Genomic DNA, 18,887 nt, shown 5'->3' on the forward strand with positions numbered 1-18,887 from the left:
AATATAACTTCTTGTATAAGGCTTTATAAACATTGTAAAATACTTCAAAATATATTGACTAGTGTGTTTAAGAGGGTAGAGTGACAAATTTTGACATATATAAAAATTTTTTTAATAAATACATTTATTACTAAACCTTTTGTTTTTGTAGCTGTGCTTGGTGTGGTTTCTTGCTAGAACATAGAACCGACTACGGAGATAGAGTCTAGAGCTAGATAGGGCAAAGATAGACAATACACAATACACCAATCCAATCAAAATTAATATCAAAACTAACAAAATTTATTTTGGCGCTAACATATAAAACCATACACACATACAATCATAACAATATATATATATACACATAAAAACCAGTGATGTATTTGAGATTGCAGTCAACAGTGCTAAGGGCTAATGTAATAAGAACACTCTGTGTTGTTGTCAAGCTTTCGGAAATGTTTATTTGAAAAGCTTGACAACAACACAGAGTGTTCTTATTAGATTAGCCCTTAGCACTGTTGACTGCAATCCCAAATACATCACTGGTTTTTTTCTTAACTAGTCAGAAAACTTTTAAATTCACGTTTGATGTCAAGATTTCGAGTAAATGTCAAAAAATGTAAGAACAAAACAAGGAATGTTCATAGGATCTATATCATTATGATTCCGTGTATTGGTATTATTTATTATGTATTACCACTTACAATAATATTAAACTATAACAACATGGCTACTTGATTAACTAGTATATTTGTCTATATTGTTTATACTGTGTATATTGTCTATATTGTGTATATTGTTGTCTATATATTAGGCCAGTCAATAGAGGTTTTGATTGTGACAAAACTACTAGTAGCAAATGGACTGTGCCATCATATAAAGGACAGTCTGTATATATGTTGATTGTGAAAGAGATAAACCAATATTTACAAGGTTATATACATATAAGGTCCTTATATGTCTTAAAGTATTTTAAATTTCCAATTTTGTTATAAAAATAAATCGTTAAAATATTTGCTTGAATTTCAGTTAAATTTTCGTGATTTTTCAAATTACTTCCTAACCGAATGCCCTGATTGTTCCCCTCAAAGGAAAAGGTGCGTGGTACACCACAGCATGTTTTTTTCTTTATTTCATTATGCTAAATACGTATGTATAATAAGTATGTATCAAACATCTCCTGCCCGATTTTATTTATCTAACGTTAAAGTAGAGTTTCCTGAAGGTGCTCATACGCTATAGAGATCCAGACCGGTCGCGAACGTGCTTTAAAAAATTGGTATCCCAGTTAACGCCTATAATATATTTAAAGAGTAAACTAAATACCTATGGTTATCTGTAAACAGTAACTGATCGGTCACGGTGTACTTGCTGCGACTGTAAGGTTATTGAACCATGCAATATAACCATTTTATAATCTACCACTAATTCCAGTGATTAGTTGAATGGTAGTTTTTTAAATTCCGAGAGAACTTAATCATAACAACGGGAGATTTCCAGAAATACCTTAAAGATGTTATTTTTTGGTATAATAGAATTAATAATGTTTTACTTTTTGCTCTTTATAATGGGAAACTGGTTGAGTACAAATTTAAACGATCTCATGTCTCAAAAACAAAAAAAACAGGGCGGTACATTATTATTATTCTGTAAAACTTTAATTTAGTTTCATTTAATTTCGCTAGGTATGACGTTTTCTTAAATTAATATTTGGTTGCAAATGTCTTACGAAATTTCTGATAATTATACCTAGTGGTTTATAATAGAAGCGTCCTTTCCTTCCCCAATTTTTCTTAATTTGATTTTTTGTACATCGGATGATTTTCTATACTGTCCACCCTTATTTTAATTTGTATTAATTTTTTTTGGTAATTTCAATGATAAACCCACAATAAGTTGTCAGATTATAGTGACTAACCCTGTACATGCACAGCACAGCTTTTTGTACAAAGAAAGATGCAATTTCGGGGTTGAAGCTTAACTTTACATGATCCTTTATTACCATAAGTACCATTGCATTGAGATCTTTTTGAAATAGTAAAAATAATAATAATAATTCAAGTAAAAATACTCGTAAATATATTATGAGGATTTTCAAAACGTTTTCCAGATTCCATTGTGTTATACGCCACTGAAATTATTTTAGCAATATATCTAGACATTCCATTAAAAAAAAAAATATTTAAATTTGTAACATCTCGGTGTCGCACACTAATTTTTTTTTAAACACAACGATCGTTTAGCTAAGTATCCATGGCATGTTTTCTGTGCCATTTTAATCGAATTAAAAAAGAATGATTGATGGAGAGCACTGGGGTTATCGCGCTGTTTGGAATGATGTATAAATAACATTTCACACAACTGTCGTGTTTATTTATCAGTTATAGCCCATACAATTTATTGGTAATCAATTTTCTGAAATCTTGTCACATAAAAATCCAAAACACTCACACTGTCCTAGCAGTGCGATAGTATTTTACAATTCTTTTATCTGTTTCGTTGTTGAGTGTCAAAATTTGAGTGGGCACCAGTTGAAAAATATATATACATGCATGAATAAAAATGAGGGATATGAATATTCTTACATAAAAGACTCACCGTTAGATTCTTGCTTTTCAAGACTTGCAGTTAGAGTTGAAATGTCTTGAAGACATGTCTAATGCACTTATATATATTTCGTGCAAAGGTTAAATGTTATCATTTGTGTAAAATTCCTTAACGATACCCCCCTTAAAATATATTTAATTCTATAACTCATCGTTGTCGTACTTTATTTTTTTTAAACAGCCAATGTTTTGTTAAATATCTGTGACATGTGTTTTTTTGCACGATTTTAATCGAAGTAAAAAAATGATTGATGGACATGACTAAGGTTATCAGCTGTTTGGAGTGGTGTCCAAATAACATTTATTTGACAACAATTTGTTTTATTATGAGTAAAGCCTGTGAAATTTATTACTAATCAATTCTCTGAAATCGTGTCACATAAAAATCGGAATCAATCGCACTATCGTAGTAGTGCGATAGTATTATAGTAGATAACTAAATATAAATAAATAAAAGTTGTAGATGTTTGTAAATAAAATTTTAGCCCTTAACATTTCTGGCTAGCGTTAGGAATGTTTTGCTGTCATGATTAATGCCCATATAAATATATTTCGTACAAAGGTTAAACGTAGTCTATCGTATAATTCTCCGTAAACTAACTTCAGGATATCTAAGACAAAATCAATACAATATGCATAATATTTAAACCAAATAATTCGATTTATAAACATAAATTCTCTGTTCAAACGCATTACGTTGTTGTTCAAACCAAATACACAACTTACAATTTACACTATTTGTTGTGATAAACGCCTGGTATAGCGAAGTACTTACAAAATGAAACTAAAATGCCTTTTCCTGCTAGAAAATCTATTGAAATTAAAAATGTAGTTACAGTCGCAGATTTACTATGTGATTTGCCTCATCAATTAATATCATTTCAATGAAACCCAGATGAGCTATAAAAGAATTCATGCTGACCTTGAAAATAGAACTATTATTGAAAGAGACTATGGCAAGTTACTAATTCTTTGGATATAAGCAGTCGTAGATCGGGTGATAAAGGTCAAAATATAATTATAATACCGGTGAAGAATATGGTGATAGAATAGAGGGAGATGGTACAGGCAAGCTGTAGTAAAAAAGAGAATGAAAGAAATGCGTGAATTTATCAAAGATCAGTCAAAATCTTCATTGAAATTCAAGGAATTGGAGTAAAGCATCTCAAAAACATCAATTTATCGCATTTTTTTTATTGGCTCTACAATAGCACATTTTATAATTAAATATTATGGTTTCGAAGATAATCTAAATGTTTATAAAAAAAAAGTGGTAAAAAGGACTATTTTTTAATGCAAACATATCAATAAATCCATCTATCGATAGACACTTGTGACCGATTTTTTGATAAAAAATCTCTTCTTAACTGTCAATCACTACCCATAGTCTCCTGATTTGGCACTGTGGGACTTCTACTTTTTCGAAAAATATATTTGCCTATGAAGGAACGGGTTTTGTGGACGCAGAAGCCATCCAAAAAGCTTGTACCGATATCCTGCAGTTTTGAATAAAATAAATTGGTTCTGCCAAAAAAACTATTTGTTACTCTTATTTTTAAAAAGTCCTCTTTACTTTGGAACCACCTTGTATATACACATCGGTATATTGGGAAAATTGTATTATTATCTTGAATTCTGAGCAGAGGCTTTACTCGTTTTTTAATACCTTGCATATCATTCTTCCAATTAATTTTAAAGGAACGCGAATGCAAGTCACCTTTATCTAATCATGACTTTGACTTTTGTCGGATTCTTTCTACCGGTATCTGAAATTTCCGAAAATAGGTTGTTAGTATGTGTACAACATGTGCATAAGATATTGGATATTGGCGTTTAAAAATAGTTTTCTTTCCACTGAATCAAAATGAAATAGTTCTTTGAAGTCTAACCCGACTCTGCCTTTTTATGTTTGAAAATAGTTTGCTTTTCAGACAGAAAGTTCGTCGAAATCTTATCCGGCTCTGCTTTTTCTGTTTTCGTAGGAGGAATCAATTTTTTACTACGAACTACAAATCTACAGTGTGTCCCGTTTTCCAGGTTAACACCTCTGGAAATTTGAGAAGGCTGTGGACCTTTCGCAAGCCAATTTTTTTACAAATAGTACCCTGAAAGGAGGTTATATTCTACTAATCATTTTATTGATGTACAAAAGCCTGGCCTACTACGATTTTTCAAAAGGGTCGTTTTTCCAGAAAGTAGTATTGGGCGTATTTTTTATCAAAAAGATAATATCAGGCTATTCAACACCCATCTCAATATCCATATACCAAATTTGAAAGACAAATGTCTATTGAGTGTTTTTTTATGTGGTGCAAAAATCAGACAGCTAAAAATTATAATAAGCAGGTCAAAGATTGCCATGAAAGTGAAAACAAGTACCTACCAATGGGACAAAGAAAAATACAGACACTATAAATTGCGGCCATAGTAAAAATAATAATTAACGTACAAAAAATGTAGGTAATGAATTCATTACATTTTTTGTAAGTTATTATTTTTATAATTAATTAATATAATTAAAAGTATTAAATTTATAGTGGCTGTATTCTTTCTTTGTCCGATTGGTATTTGTTTTTACTTTCATGGCAATCTTTGATCTGATTTCAGTTGTCTGATTTTTCGAAGTTTGGCACCACAAAAAACACTCAGTAGACATTTGTCGTTCAAATTTGATATATGGGTGTTTTATTGGGCGTTGAATAGCCCGGTAATATAATTTTTTTGATAAAAAAATGCCTAATACTACTTTCTGGAAAAAAGACCGTTTAAAAAAAAATAGTTGTGGGCCCGGCTTTTGTGACATCAATAAAATGATTAGTAGAATATAACCTCCTTTCAGGGTACTATTTGCAAAAAAATTGGTTTGCGGGAAGTCCACAGCCTTGTCACATTTCCAGAGGTGTTAACCTGAAAAACTGGGCACACCGTATATAACGAGTGATAATGTTATTAATATACATTTTTAAATTGAAATATTCGTTTTTACAAAGCGTGGATTTGTTTTCGTTTGCGATTGCGCTGTTAAGTGGAAAATTACAAAGTTTTAATATGCTACGGTTTAACTTGGATGCTACTACAAAAGTAGTAAAAAAAAACGTAGAATGAAAGACAATACACTAATAATTTTAAATATCTGAAAAGATTCTCCGCTTCAGCGGGTTCTATAGTTAATAACGATTAACAAGAACTATATTGAGGTATGGATTAAAAAAATTACAGAGCATCCAAGCGGTAACTGACCATCTAATTTATGATATGGTTCGTCTGTATCAGAACCAAATCATTAGGTTGCGTACTTTTCAGAAAGAGTTCATTTATTTGTTAAAATTGAAATGATTTTAAAAGAAAATTTAATTTAAAAGTGGAATGAAATTTTAAATCAAAGCCAACTGGTAATTTTTAATGTCTTACAACGATATATCGAGTTAAAGGTCAGTAGCGTTCCGATTTTCAATAAAAACGAAATTGAGCTGGTGTGAAATTTATATTAGTTATGCTTTTATGCTATCTAGAGGTGTTAAATACTTAAATTAATCATTTATTAATTTAAAATGTTATGTAATAAATTTCTTTGCCGCATATTTTATATTATTATTATGTTGTAGGTACTTTACCGCGGTTTTTGTATATTTATTTTGAGTATTTTGCCGGTATGTAAAAATAAAATAAAAATCAATGGTATAAACCCTTGCGTCAAAAGGATTAGTCAAGGGTTATATTTTATGAAAATTAGTTTTGATGGTTTTAATTTATTTATTTGTTTGCATAGCTAGAAAAAATATCGACAAAGAACAAGATCTGCTTATTAGATATTATTATACCAGGCGAGATCTGTTTTGGTGTAGATGTTTTATATTATAGTATATCGCTAATTTTTTATTTAATGGCTCCAAAATGATATAACAAAACATAATTTCACTATGCGCGCGCTTCAAAACATGTGCTAATATTGATGTACGCTCGAAAATTACTAAAGATTTTAACAATTTTAAAAATATTCTACTTGCCTTTGACTTGCGTCCGATGGTCGAGTGGCCTACAAGGGTTACAATGAATACTTGTACTACTATTGACAACATTTTCTCAAATATGAATAGTGCTAATGTGATTTGTGTTGTAGATAACAACTTTTCCGACCACAGAACTGTTTTGTTTGAAATGGGTAACAAATGTAAGACTAATATGCCAAAACACCGTCAGTGTANCAAAAAAAGTGAAAAAAATTACAATATTTTTGCGATTTCTTTAAAAGTACTTATATTATAGGTAGGATCTTCATACTTGGCCAAAAAAATCTTTTTGATATAATAAAACATCACACCAATTTTCGTTAAAATCGGTCCTATGGTTTTCGAGTAATAATTTTGCAGTCTAGATTTTTGAAAAAAAATTGAAATTTTTGCAAATTTAACTGAGCCTAAATCAAGATTTCTAGATACTTGAAAATTTAATCACATAAAAAAGGGCACTCAAACTTTAAAATGCGTCCAGAAAAATTGAAATCCGTTAATTAGGAGAGCCGTGGTAATTGTTTAAAAATATGCGTAATTTTTGCGCATATAAACAAATAGAATAACTTTATAAATTCATTATAATTATTTTTTATTTAAATTATGCTTGTAAAGTTCTCGGAAAGACGTTTCTATAAAAAAAACGTGGTGATTCGTTAATGGGTTCCAGAGTTATAGTCGATCAAAGTTGACCGGCATTTGTGGCGTAACTACGACGTCTGGAGGGCTGTTTTTTAAACAAATACCTTTGTCATTACGAGTACTTGTCGGGAGTGAATTTGCAAAACTTGCGCCCTTGTACAACACATAAAATATCGATTAAAACTATTGGACCGAGCTTGAAATTCACGAAAAATTTATGGGAGGTAGTGGTGGGGGGGAGTCGAGAGCTCGGCTACTCCGGCCGACTCGAAATTGAAATCGCGCGGTCAAAATAGCGGAGCGCTTAAAAATTTTGGTTATCTCGGCTTCTAATGGTCCAATTTTGTTTTTTTTATTCGATGTCTCGCGAGCTGAAATGTCCAAATATCGCATTTTCATATGCAAATGCAAATACGGAAGTAAAATACGGATGTAGCTCGTCATTCAAAAGTTATTTTCTGAATATCGTATCGTATTTTCACTCAATATTGGGCATTTTGATCATTTTACTCATTTGTGATTATATTTAAACTAAAACTGAGTACTTTCACTCAAATATACAGGTCCTAACCAGCGGCGGCGGGTCTCAGCTGGCGGGTCTCAACCAGGACAGGAGGAGGCCCCGCGAAATGAATTAATTTCAACACTGTGTATCCTAATTAATCATTTATGAGTGATTTATATTTGCACTCAATATTTAGTTAATTAAAAATCAAGTCTGAGTAAAAAATGATTCAATAATAGTTAAATTTAAATCATATTAGAGAAAAAGCCAACTCTAACTTGATTTTATATACTCAGAATAGACTCAAAAGTCGCTCAATTGATAGAGTTTCTGATACAATAGTTTCACTCAGTTGTACTAATACCAATAGAGTGAAAATTTCACTTAACCGGGTGTGGATAGACATTGTTACATTATTGAGGAAAATTGAGTGAAATTTGAGTGAATTTTTTTTACAGTGTATCTTCACAGTATTCATTTAACCCCGTAATTATTTTGTTATTTCTACTTCTCGAAAAGAGAAGCCTTTGCACCTGCAGTTTTATTTATTTATAACTTCTCAAGAAACAACCTTCAACAGTGATGACATAGACACTCAGATAAAACACCATGTGTTCCATAATTTTTATATCTCTAATCAGAACTGAGCAACTTAAGTGACGCCAAAAATCTATCTATAATGTTAGTGTTACATTCGTAAAACTTCCAAATATTATCACATGATACGGAATTATCTTATTATGCAGTTGGCAACTATCTCCAAACTCAACACAAACAGTCTCTAGGGGCAAATATTATAAAATTTTTAAAGATTACATTATATTTATATAACTGTGGGTCCGCCCATGACCTGAAGATCTGACCTAAAAAAAGTAATAGAAGATGTTGATATGTATTAATTTTCATTCCTTGCAGACTAAATTTTATCAAATGCTCGTATTAGGTTCTTCGAATGCTGAACTTTTAGTACTTAAGGAGGTATATCGGGGTCCGAGGGAAGTGATGATCGTAGGGGGGGGGTCCTATGCTTTTCTAATGGGACTAAAACCCGCTACCAACTTAAAAAAATTAAACTCTATTGAAATTATTTGCTGTAAACATTATCTATATAGCAAAGAAATCTACTCAATATGCACATAACATACATATTGAAAATTAACAACATAAAAATATATTTAAGTAGTTTTAAATTATATTTAATGAACACATAAACACTATGTTGATGTGGCAACAGCGCTAATAATCGAGTACAGTTGTACACACTGTGAACCTACAGACCTCGGACATCGGTGATATTGCGCGTCAAATTCGAGTCAAGATGCGTACGCGTTCAAAAATGTATTGTGTGTAAACTATGTAAAATAGAATTATTATATATAGCAAATATATCGTATTATCCTCGCGAAGATTTGTATCCTTTATTTAAAATCCGTAAATCATGTGAACTGGTAAAACAACGAGAATTATGTTAATTTAGTTCTAAAGGAATGAAATGTTGGATGCAATTTTGAAGGTTCTGTGATAGAAATTACATTATTACTCACTGTTCTTAATCTCTATTTTAGTAATGTTAGAAAAGTTTTGCAACTATAACTAATTTTTTTGATATAGTTTGCTGAGAAATATGTATGTTCCTTTGTTATTCCGTACAAATGCTTTTATCTCAAGTATTACTAATTATATTAATCAAGTAAAGAAAACTTTATGTAACCCTAAATATTGCTGGGTAATGATTACGATGTTTTTATAAACCATTAAATATATTAAAAGGATTTATCAACTGTATTTTTTATTCCAATAAATATATCACAGCTTCCTAGTCTTTTTTAATTAATCTAGTTTTTTAAAAACATTACAAAAAATCATCTGTTGTGGATAATTTATTGTTGATAACAATGTACATGGGATTTAGGAAAAATGTATATGTTTGAAATCAATTTCGTTTTTATCAAGTCTTTCAAATGTATTCCCTCCTTGCTGTCAGCTGATTGCGACGTTGCCACATTAATCCTCAAGTCAGACAGAAATGCAATTATTGGTTTCTGTTTCTAATTAATACAGCTGTACTATGTTCAAAACTTACATTAGTTTTACATCAAAAATAAGATAATACTGTGTACTATCTATGGAAAAGTTTTGTTTCACAATTTCTACATTTTTTTCTCAGTTATGGGCAAAAAAAGAGCCGCACCGTCCATCTTCGCCATATAAACCTATGTTTAAAATGAACAACCTTCAACAACAATATCTCAAAATCTAGATTCAAACAAAATTTCAAAAAAATATGACGCACAGAGGGAGTAGTGGGTAATACGCTATATAAATTTCAAGTACATCTGTGCATTTTAGTAAACTCGATATACCTCCTTAAACGGACTGAAAACAACTGAATGAAACGATGTGGAGAAGATAGGTTTTGTTTCCATAAAGAAAATAATATATAATTATTGCTGCTAAAAGTAAATTATTTAAAAGTGATGCAAAATCTTAAAAATATCTGCCCATTTCCAAACATTTATTTACTAAAATAAATATGCTTAGCTATAGATGGGAAATAACTAACTCTGGGGACTAAACCTTATTCAGCACTAAATGAATTAACGATGGGTTTTATAAAGATAAATTATTTCCACATACACTTTGCTGCTCTGTTGCTTCAAGTGAAATCGAAGTATTTTCAATTTCGATTAGTTGAGATTAAGTACTTTAAATAGCAGTAGAGCCTTTTTTAAGAAAGTGAAAGCATCCCCGAGACATCCATTTCTAACTCAAATATTTGATTTGAATTAAACTTTTTAATTTGCCCAACTCTATGTTGCAGAACTTTGTTGATATTAACCCAAGCGATGATTGTAAAAATTACGCACAAATACTTGATTTATCACTTTTGTGTATAAGTATGGATGGAAATATTTTTAAACATTTTTCTTTTTCCATAAATCTTTTGTTTCTTAAAGCTTACTGCTTTTTTAAATTTAATATTTAAGACGTTTTGGCAGTATCAATCAAATGCAAAACTAATTATTATATGATGCAGAATTTGATTACAAATCTAGATACCCGTGTTAAAAAATATGGCGTTTTTCATTAAAAAAGTAACGCTTAATAAACAATTTTATGTCTTATTCATCCAAATATTTTTTGTTTCTCAAATAATAACTGTGCTATTGCTACGGTAATGTCTATAATATAAAATACCTAACGATAAATCGCAATAAAATAAGAAAACATTCACCTTATTTCATAAAAAAACTCTTCTTAATATGTCTTATTTCAGAGATGTATTAGTCTCAAACGCCTATAAAAATCACGTAAATTTCGTTCTCAGCAAATGTAAACATATCAGCTGGCTCCCACTGAGAAAACGGGACATAACGTGGTGACTTAACATGCCATGTCGCCTTCAAAGGAATTCTGTTTGCGTTTTTTTCATCCTATCAAAAGTAAGACTTACTTCACTTGATGGATCTATTCACTATAAGTAAACAAGTAAACCGATTTGTTGAACTAAGCTATAACAATAATATGTAATAAAAGCTGTCAGATAATAATTAATAATTGGGACAAATATACAAAATAGAAATATATTTTTTTTAATTAATGATATTGTCAGAGACAACAATTTTGCGGATTAAGCTTCGCCCAGCACTGCATTGTTGGTCTATCATTAGTTAAGAACTTTAGCTCGTCTAGTTTTGTTTTCTTAGTACGTAAGGATTAGTAGGTTGCTCTCTGCCAACAGCTACAAAGTTATATTTTATGCCAGTGGACACCGATTAGCAATGGCAATTAACATAATATAACCACATATATTGTAGGTTATTTCACCCACATTTATGATATAAATGCTACGTCCTTGACCAAGATTACATACAATGGTTGTGTTAATTATACAATCGATTGTTTATTAACGATTTTCTGCATAAAATTTTCCTTTTAAATTTTTAAAATAATCCATTTCGATGGGAAATTCAATTCTCTAAATAGTTTTTCCTAAGAACTATAGCGAAATTTTGCTTCGTTTTCGAGATACAATTAAAAAACTGAAAGAGGTGCATTTTCACCCTTATCTCTAATTTCCACCCTCTAATTTAATAGCATTCCGCGGTTTTTTCATCTAAAATGACCCTTTGAACGATTCATGCAATAAAATTGCTTGAATGTCATAGTTTCCTTTAACCCTGTTTTTTGGAATATAATTAATAGCCTATATGTCAAAAACTGGCATTTATTCGCTTACAATATTTCATCCGAAAATATGTTTTAAAAAACATTTTTTTATGGTAACTTTGGTGCTCAATAAAGCAAGTTTGACGGAGGTAAATTTATTCATATCGCCTAATTTTGACCCAAATAATCTATGGTAGTTCCATGTACAGATTAGGAAGCTAAATGGTAAATTACTATGTCTTAACCCAATCGAGTTTGATGGTCGTTTGTATGCTAAAAGGGTCCGCTCAAAGAGCTTCCATTTTATAAATAATTTTGCTATTAAATCATAAAGTCCAATCGTTAAACTTGCTGTCAGTTAGTAAATTCGTTGGAGACTTATTAGGACGCCCTCTTTTATCGTGATGAGAACGTAAATATGTCACTTTGGAGATTAGGTCAGACGTCAATTATTAGAGCAACAGCATATTTAATCACAAAAATATTCGCTTTAACCCAGATATACCATCGATGTCATGTTTTAACCCTAGCATCTTTACGTTAATGTTATTAGATATTTAGGGATACTATCAATTCACCTTTAAATGTCTCGAAGGAAAAAATCTTTGGACGATCAACAAAAGAATTACGATTTCTTTGAAAGTTTAACATATATGTACCTCCAATAATAACGGAGTTACAATGAACACTTAATTTGAAGCAGAGTTTATGTTAGGACGCCACAACATTTTTTTAGTTCATTTTATTACCTAGTAGCTTCTCTTACAATGAACATACCAATTTAAATTTTTATTTAAGTGAAAATTAAAACTCATTAGTCAATAAATTATCATGAATTTTCAAAATTGATCATCAAAATGAAATAGTTAACCATATTATTTACTGCTCAGAACATTTCTCTCTTAGAACATTACAACTTTTTTCAGAAATAATTAATGGAATGTCATTAGCGTAAGCTATAGGGCCCAAAATGGAACCATGTGGCACCCCCTGACTAATATTAAGGAACTGGATTGGTAATTTACTATTTGGTTAATGCTTGAAGCTGAAAGATTAATAAATTGTTCTCAATACAATACATATTATGATTTTTTAACAATTTGTGGCGATGAATATAATCAAAAAACATTGCTTAAATCATAAAATATTCCTACTGAGCTATCATCTGCGTTAATATTTTCGATTAACTTGTTATGAAAAGAAAACACAGGTCTGGCAGTGGATTTACATGGTCGAGAGCCTTGTTGATTATTTGAAATTATATTTTTTATCCAAAAAATTAGTAAAAAATTAGTGAAGTAATTGTTGATTGGCACATCATTTCAGCAACAAAGCATTTCTAAACTCTAGATAGATAGATATATTTTTATTTTGAGGAAGATGGTGAAACATTTTTTTATCCCTGTAAATTCACTTAACACAGCTCTTTAACTTTAATATCCCATTAATTCACAGCCACACACAAAAAAAGTTGGGTATACTTTTTATGCGACATATATTTTTCGTAGTAATTTGGCCTCCTGACCACGAATCTGGGGTCAGAATTGGCCCATCACATCACAATTTTTTCCTAACTTCAAAAAACTTGTGAAAAATAGTGAAAATTGATGAAAATTTACTGGGAAAATTTGTAAAAAAATTATTTCCACATCAAATAGTACATTTTTATGTAAAAGACTGCTGAATTCAAATCCACTGTCAGAATTGAGCTGGAACGTGTGGTTTTTTTTCTAACCTCAAAAAACCGAGCAGGAATCGCTATTTTCAAATTCTGAGCGGATTTTGACCAGATTTTGTATAAAGGGGTTTTTTGGGTCGCTGATTACGAATATGAATTCACATTGAAAAATTCAAGATGGCTGATCCAATATGGCGGGTGTACTTTTTTGAAATCCACCGATTTCAGTAAAATTTGGCATCATAAGGATTGCTGGTTGATCTCACCTTCATTAATCACACATCTGGAGCCAGATTTTCATAAATCAAGGTAAAAGATTCCACTCCGTCTAAAAATGTGACTTCGCTTAAAAAAATGACTTAAGGACTCTACACATGTAATGATGTGTAGTGTGATGTGCTTGTTTCCATGGGACAATACAAAAAAGTTTCTACTTTATTCTTTCATATATTTAGCATGGGCTTATGGTTTTCCAATCAGATTTTTTTAACTACTATGCAGTTCTCCTATGGCATTTAGTTTATTTCTTAATAATTTTAAAGTTCAAGGAAAAGGACACATTACTGCCACACAGCACATCACTGCATCTGCTTATGCCTTCAATCTAAAAATGTGACTGCCGAAAAAATGCCGCCTACTCGGCCTAAAATTATAACTCTGCCTACAAATTTTACCTTGATTTATGAAAATCTGGCTCCAGATGTGTGATTAATGAAGGTGAGATCAACCAGCAATCCTTAAGATGCCAAATTTTACTGAAATCGGTGGATTTCAAAAAAGTACACTCGCCATATTGGATCAGCCATCTTGAATTTTTACAATGTGAATTCATATTCGTAATCAGCGACCCAAAAAACCCCTTTATACAAAATCTGGTCAAAATCCGCTCAGAATTTGAAAATAGCGATTCCTGCTCGGTTTTTTGAGGTTAGAAAAAAAACCACACGTTCTAGCTCAATTCTGACAGTGGATTTGAATTCAGCAGAGTCTTTTACATAAAAATGTACTATTTGATGTGGAAATAAATTTTTTCCCAAATTTTCCCAGTAAATTTTCATCAATTTTCAATATTTTTCACAAGTTTTTTGGGGTTAGGAAAAAATTGTGACGTGATGGGCGAATTCTGACCCCAGATTCGTGTTCAGGAGGCCAAATTACTACGAAAAATATGTCGCATAAAAAGTATACCCAACTTTTTTTTTGTGTGTGGCTGTGTTATTATTAAGGAATTGCCCTAAATGTATATTTACATTTAAAAAATAATTTTTCTTTTCGGCAGCGAGCACTTTAGGATCCTAAATGGAGGAAATCTCGATGGAGCAACATCAAACAAAACCCGCCGCTAAACCGTTCAGTTCAATGGCGCGCAATGTTTTAAGTCAGTAAAGAAACATAAATTATTAAATAACTCAGTCCGCTTTATTTGCCATTTGAATGAAATGCCCCCTGGCGTTTCCCGATTTCATAAATTTAGGGCGCGTGGAATTGGATGATTAGGTTTAGGGTCTATATAGGATTAATTTTGTTGCTTTCGGTGTTGTTCATTGCTAATAATCAATAACTGTTGCTGGCACAACAAAAGTCGAAATGATAGGTAATATCTATTAAAAGCATTTTCTAGACACTAATAAACAAAAATATGCAGTGTATTCCTCGCTACAAATTAAGTTCCATTTTATTTAAAATATAGAGCTTTCTCTGTATGTATAAAAATTAACAGCTAAAAATCCTTTTATTTAATATACGAGTTTGACCTATAATATTTGGCGCCCAACGTGGGGTAGACATATACGGCCTTGAAATTATAATATCAGCTTCACGTACTATTAAACACAATGAGGTGCCCTTTGTATTATTTCAAACTTGACTCAAGGAAAGAATTTGTCGGAAGTGTCGAGGTTTCTCCAGGATTAATTAATACCACACAATCCAACGCTCTAAATACGTTATTTCACGAGTTGCAACACTGTTTCATTACACTGATGTCCCATAATTCTACCCATACAAGCTTAATGGTTATCCTGTAAACCTCACGTAGTCCTTTTGTCAGCGAATCGTCTATTCCCGTAACTATTATAAAGTCCAGGCTAGCGCTTCGTAGAATTAAATGGATCACAGGGATTATGTCCAAAAATTCCGGCAAGCTCCAAATTGCGCTGCAATTTGCCAGAGGATAGAAACGATATTGTTTGAAAACATTATTTTAAGTAAATTTTTCACCACAGTTTTGAGTCTTGAATCTGAGAGGAGCTCTTCCATCCACCATGGCGTTTGATGGTTGTAAGAGCAGCACCTTTATTGGCCAATAAAGTTGTTGAAGTGCGCCTCATACAATGGCCAGTATACGTTTCTGGATTGGCGATATTCAGGAATGAAGCAATTATTGAGGGTACCTTCGCCAATGTGTTGATCCCAACAGACTAAGAAGTACATTTTTGATTGATGTATCTTAAAAGAATATGTCTTGTGTTAGGCGAATTGGGCGCAGAGAAATGCTACTTAAAACAAATATACAATAAATAATGTTTTTATCATTCCAATGATATATAACTTAAGCAACGTTTAAATTTATTGAACCCCTTCAACTATCTTAGGAACGGCAAAACTTTAGTAATTTACTCAGATATAAATTACCTATAGAAACAGCTAAGATTAATAATAGGCTCCAAGCTACTTGCTAAATAAGGGATTCGGAAAAGGATGATATCAATAACGTTCTGTTTGGCTTTGTTTTAAACAAATGGCTGTAATTACTTTGTTAAACATAGACAAAATGCCTGCATTGTCCCGACAAAATCCAATTATGCGTAATGTGGTTCTTAGCTTAAAACAAGATGATTCAAAGTGGTCTAATTAATAGGATCTACTTAAAATACCTATATTATATATTTTATTGATATTCATATAATGTAAAGTTCTATGCTCCAATTTGATATATTGTATCAAACATGATGTTTCCACCTAAAGAAACTGGTAAGAGGGTTATAAAACGTTAAATTTCTAGTCACATTTGCTGGGATATGACTCCTGCTAGATCAAATAGTGCAGCAAACTGTAAAAGCTTCAAGTTTTATCTAAATCTCCTAGGGTATAACGCTGAAGTATTTGGAGTAACAAAGTTGGCATCGCTCAGGGGAAATTGAATATGATAAGAGCGTATCAGGTTTAGTGGTGTTCTCAAACTTTACAATATAAGTTGTCAGCTTCAAAGTTACAATATAAATATAGCCTTGTTTTTTACTCGACATGCAAGTAAAAAGGATTTAGTTAAGGTTATACAGGATGTTAGAAATTTGTGGGAGAAGCCGTTGAACACGGATTTCATGAGCGAAATCTATGAGCTTTCATAATTCGTTTTTAATTTGGGTTTTACGTTTTCGAAGCTGTTAAGGTATGATACAAAAATGACAATGAATGTTTCATTATTGTCACCCAATTAGTCTGCGATTATCGATTTATTCTTTTAATTCGTGGTACTCTGTACCTATGTGTATATGTATGGTGGAAAAGACTTAATGCTGTCAATATTTCAACCGAATCATCAAATATTTAAAATATGTATTGATGTCAAAGGCTAGGGCGGTGTAAAAATTTACGATGCCAAAAGTCAATACCACATCAATCGAAAGCATGTGTTTTTATTACATTATGTGGCCGAGACGTAAATATAATATGATAAGCTCCAACGTAGTGAGCGACAAATAGATCAAGAAAATTGCAACCGGTTTCCCGTCTCTTAAATGGTAGTTACACATTTCATGTCGCAGTAAAACTTTTATAGACGTTTATAGCCGAAGGAATCGAAATAAACTCTTTACCTTTCCGAGAGAAGTTGATACCTGCACACATTTGTATGTGCTTCACTAGTTAGTAAGATGTTTTGTATCTATAGATTAAGATCGGTATAGAAAGTGTCTTAATATATATTCAAAGCTCAAGTTCAGAATATATAAGTGCAATTGAAAAACGTTTTATTTATTTGTTAGTGTCCATTCGTAAAATTCTTTCAGTTCTTGCAAAATAAAACACACAAATAAACACTAGCCACAGAAATTGAGGGATATTAAAAAAACCCAAAATTTTGGTTGACTTTCAAAGAGCTGTAACTTGGAGGGAAATGGTCGTAGAGAGAATAAAAAATAAGGAAATTGAAGATTCAAGTTTCTAGTTTTCGAATACGGAGTTTAAAATTTTTTAGCGTCAGCAGTTTTTAAGTAATCATAAGAAAATCAACGAAAAAAATCTCTACAAATCGTAATTATTGGTTTCATTATTCTAAATGAAATGAAAAAAAAAAATTTCGAAAATAATTTTTTTCAAATTTTTATAACATACATAAGCTTCACAATCGTCAAAAAAAAAATTGGTAACCGATTGCATGCGGTACCACATATTAATGCACTGCCGGATGTCGCGTTGCGTAATTCCTTGCCAAGTTTGTAAAAGAGCCTGGGTCAATTGATAGTGATTTTGTAATTACGGATAGTCTGGTCGCTATCGGATTTTTTTTAATATCCCTCAATTTTACTGTGCCTAGTGTAGATTCGTCGCTTCAGAAATTTGTATGAATCCGTAAAGACATAGTGCAGACACTACAATCAAAGATTTTTAAATATACATATTTGTTTGGCATTTCGTGCAAATCCATGCGATCTAGTGGAATGAATTTTTATAATTCATATTCACCGCTATATTTATTTATATCAAATTATATTGCTGTGATCATTAAGGTCTATACATACATATTTTGTGTTATTACCATTTTGTGTCAAAATGTGGTATTTGCCTACATACCTATGCGTTTTTAAATATATTTTGATTATACCTGTATGTATAAATGTTTGATGAATTTATAAATGACCGAACCACTGTTTTTTTTTTATTTTTTTTTTTACTTCATGCACTTCATTGTTTTTGGAATATGTCATTTTACCTCCACAAGGATTGAATATTATTTTGATCGTATTTGTTGTTAAATATAATATACAGAGTCTCCTAATTTATACATAGACAAAAAACAAAATATTTTTTATTAAATAGACACAGATCCTAAGGACGAACATATTTTGGCAACTGTCTGCCACAAAATTGCAAATCCTAAAATCCAAGGTGCAAATTTTTGAAAAAATGTTAGTAATTTTTTTGTTTGAATTTCCAAATCGTATAATATGTCATTCCTTTGGCATATTGCCATTTTTTTAACTGTAAAAGTTGCATTTTGAAAGAAAAAAGTATAAATTGTTCGTGCAAAAACGCAAAATCGCCTTCAAATATATCAGTATTGGAAAATGCAC

At 31.3% G+C, this 18,887-nt stretch overlaps 2 protein-coding genes across 2 annotated transcripts in view; one reads left to right on the plus strand and one right to left on the minus strand.

Moving 5' to 3' along the window:
• The window catches only part of LOC108914978, a 6,620-nt gene extending 3,959 nt beyond the window's left edge, over nucleotides 1-2,661 (minus strand). Inside the window, exon 1 of the mRNA XM_018720947.1 lies at nucleotides 2,581-2,661. The gene's annotated coding sequence lies outside the window, so the exon portion shown is untranslated. The remainder of the gene's footprint in view (nucleotides 1-2,580) is intronic.
• LOC108917105 (FMRFamide receptor-like) overlaps nucleotides 1-18,887 on the plus strand; it is a 224,134-nt gene that overhangs the window by 121,152 nt on the left and 84,095 nt on the right. The gene's annotated exons all lie outside the window — the stretch shown is intronic.

Source organism: Anoplophora glabripennis, unplaced genomic scaffold (genome assembly GCF_000390285.2).
Source record: "Anoplophora glabripennis isolate ALB-LARVAE unplaced genomic scaffold, Agla_2.0 scaffold1, whole genome shotgun sequence".
Taxonomy (NCBI): domain Eukaryota; kingdom Metazoa; phylum Arthropoda; class Insecta; order Coleoptera; family Cerambycidae; genus Anoplophora; species Anoplophora glabripennis.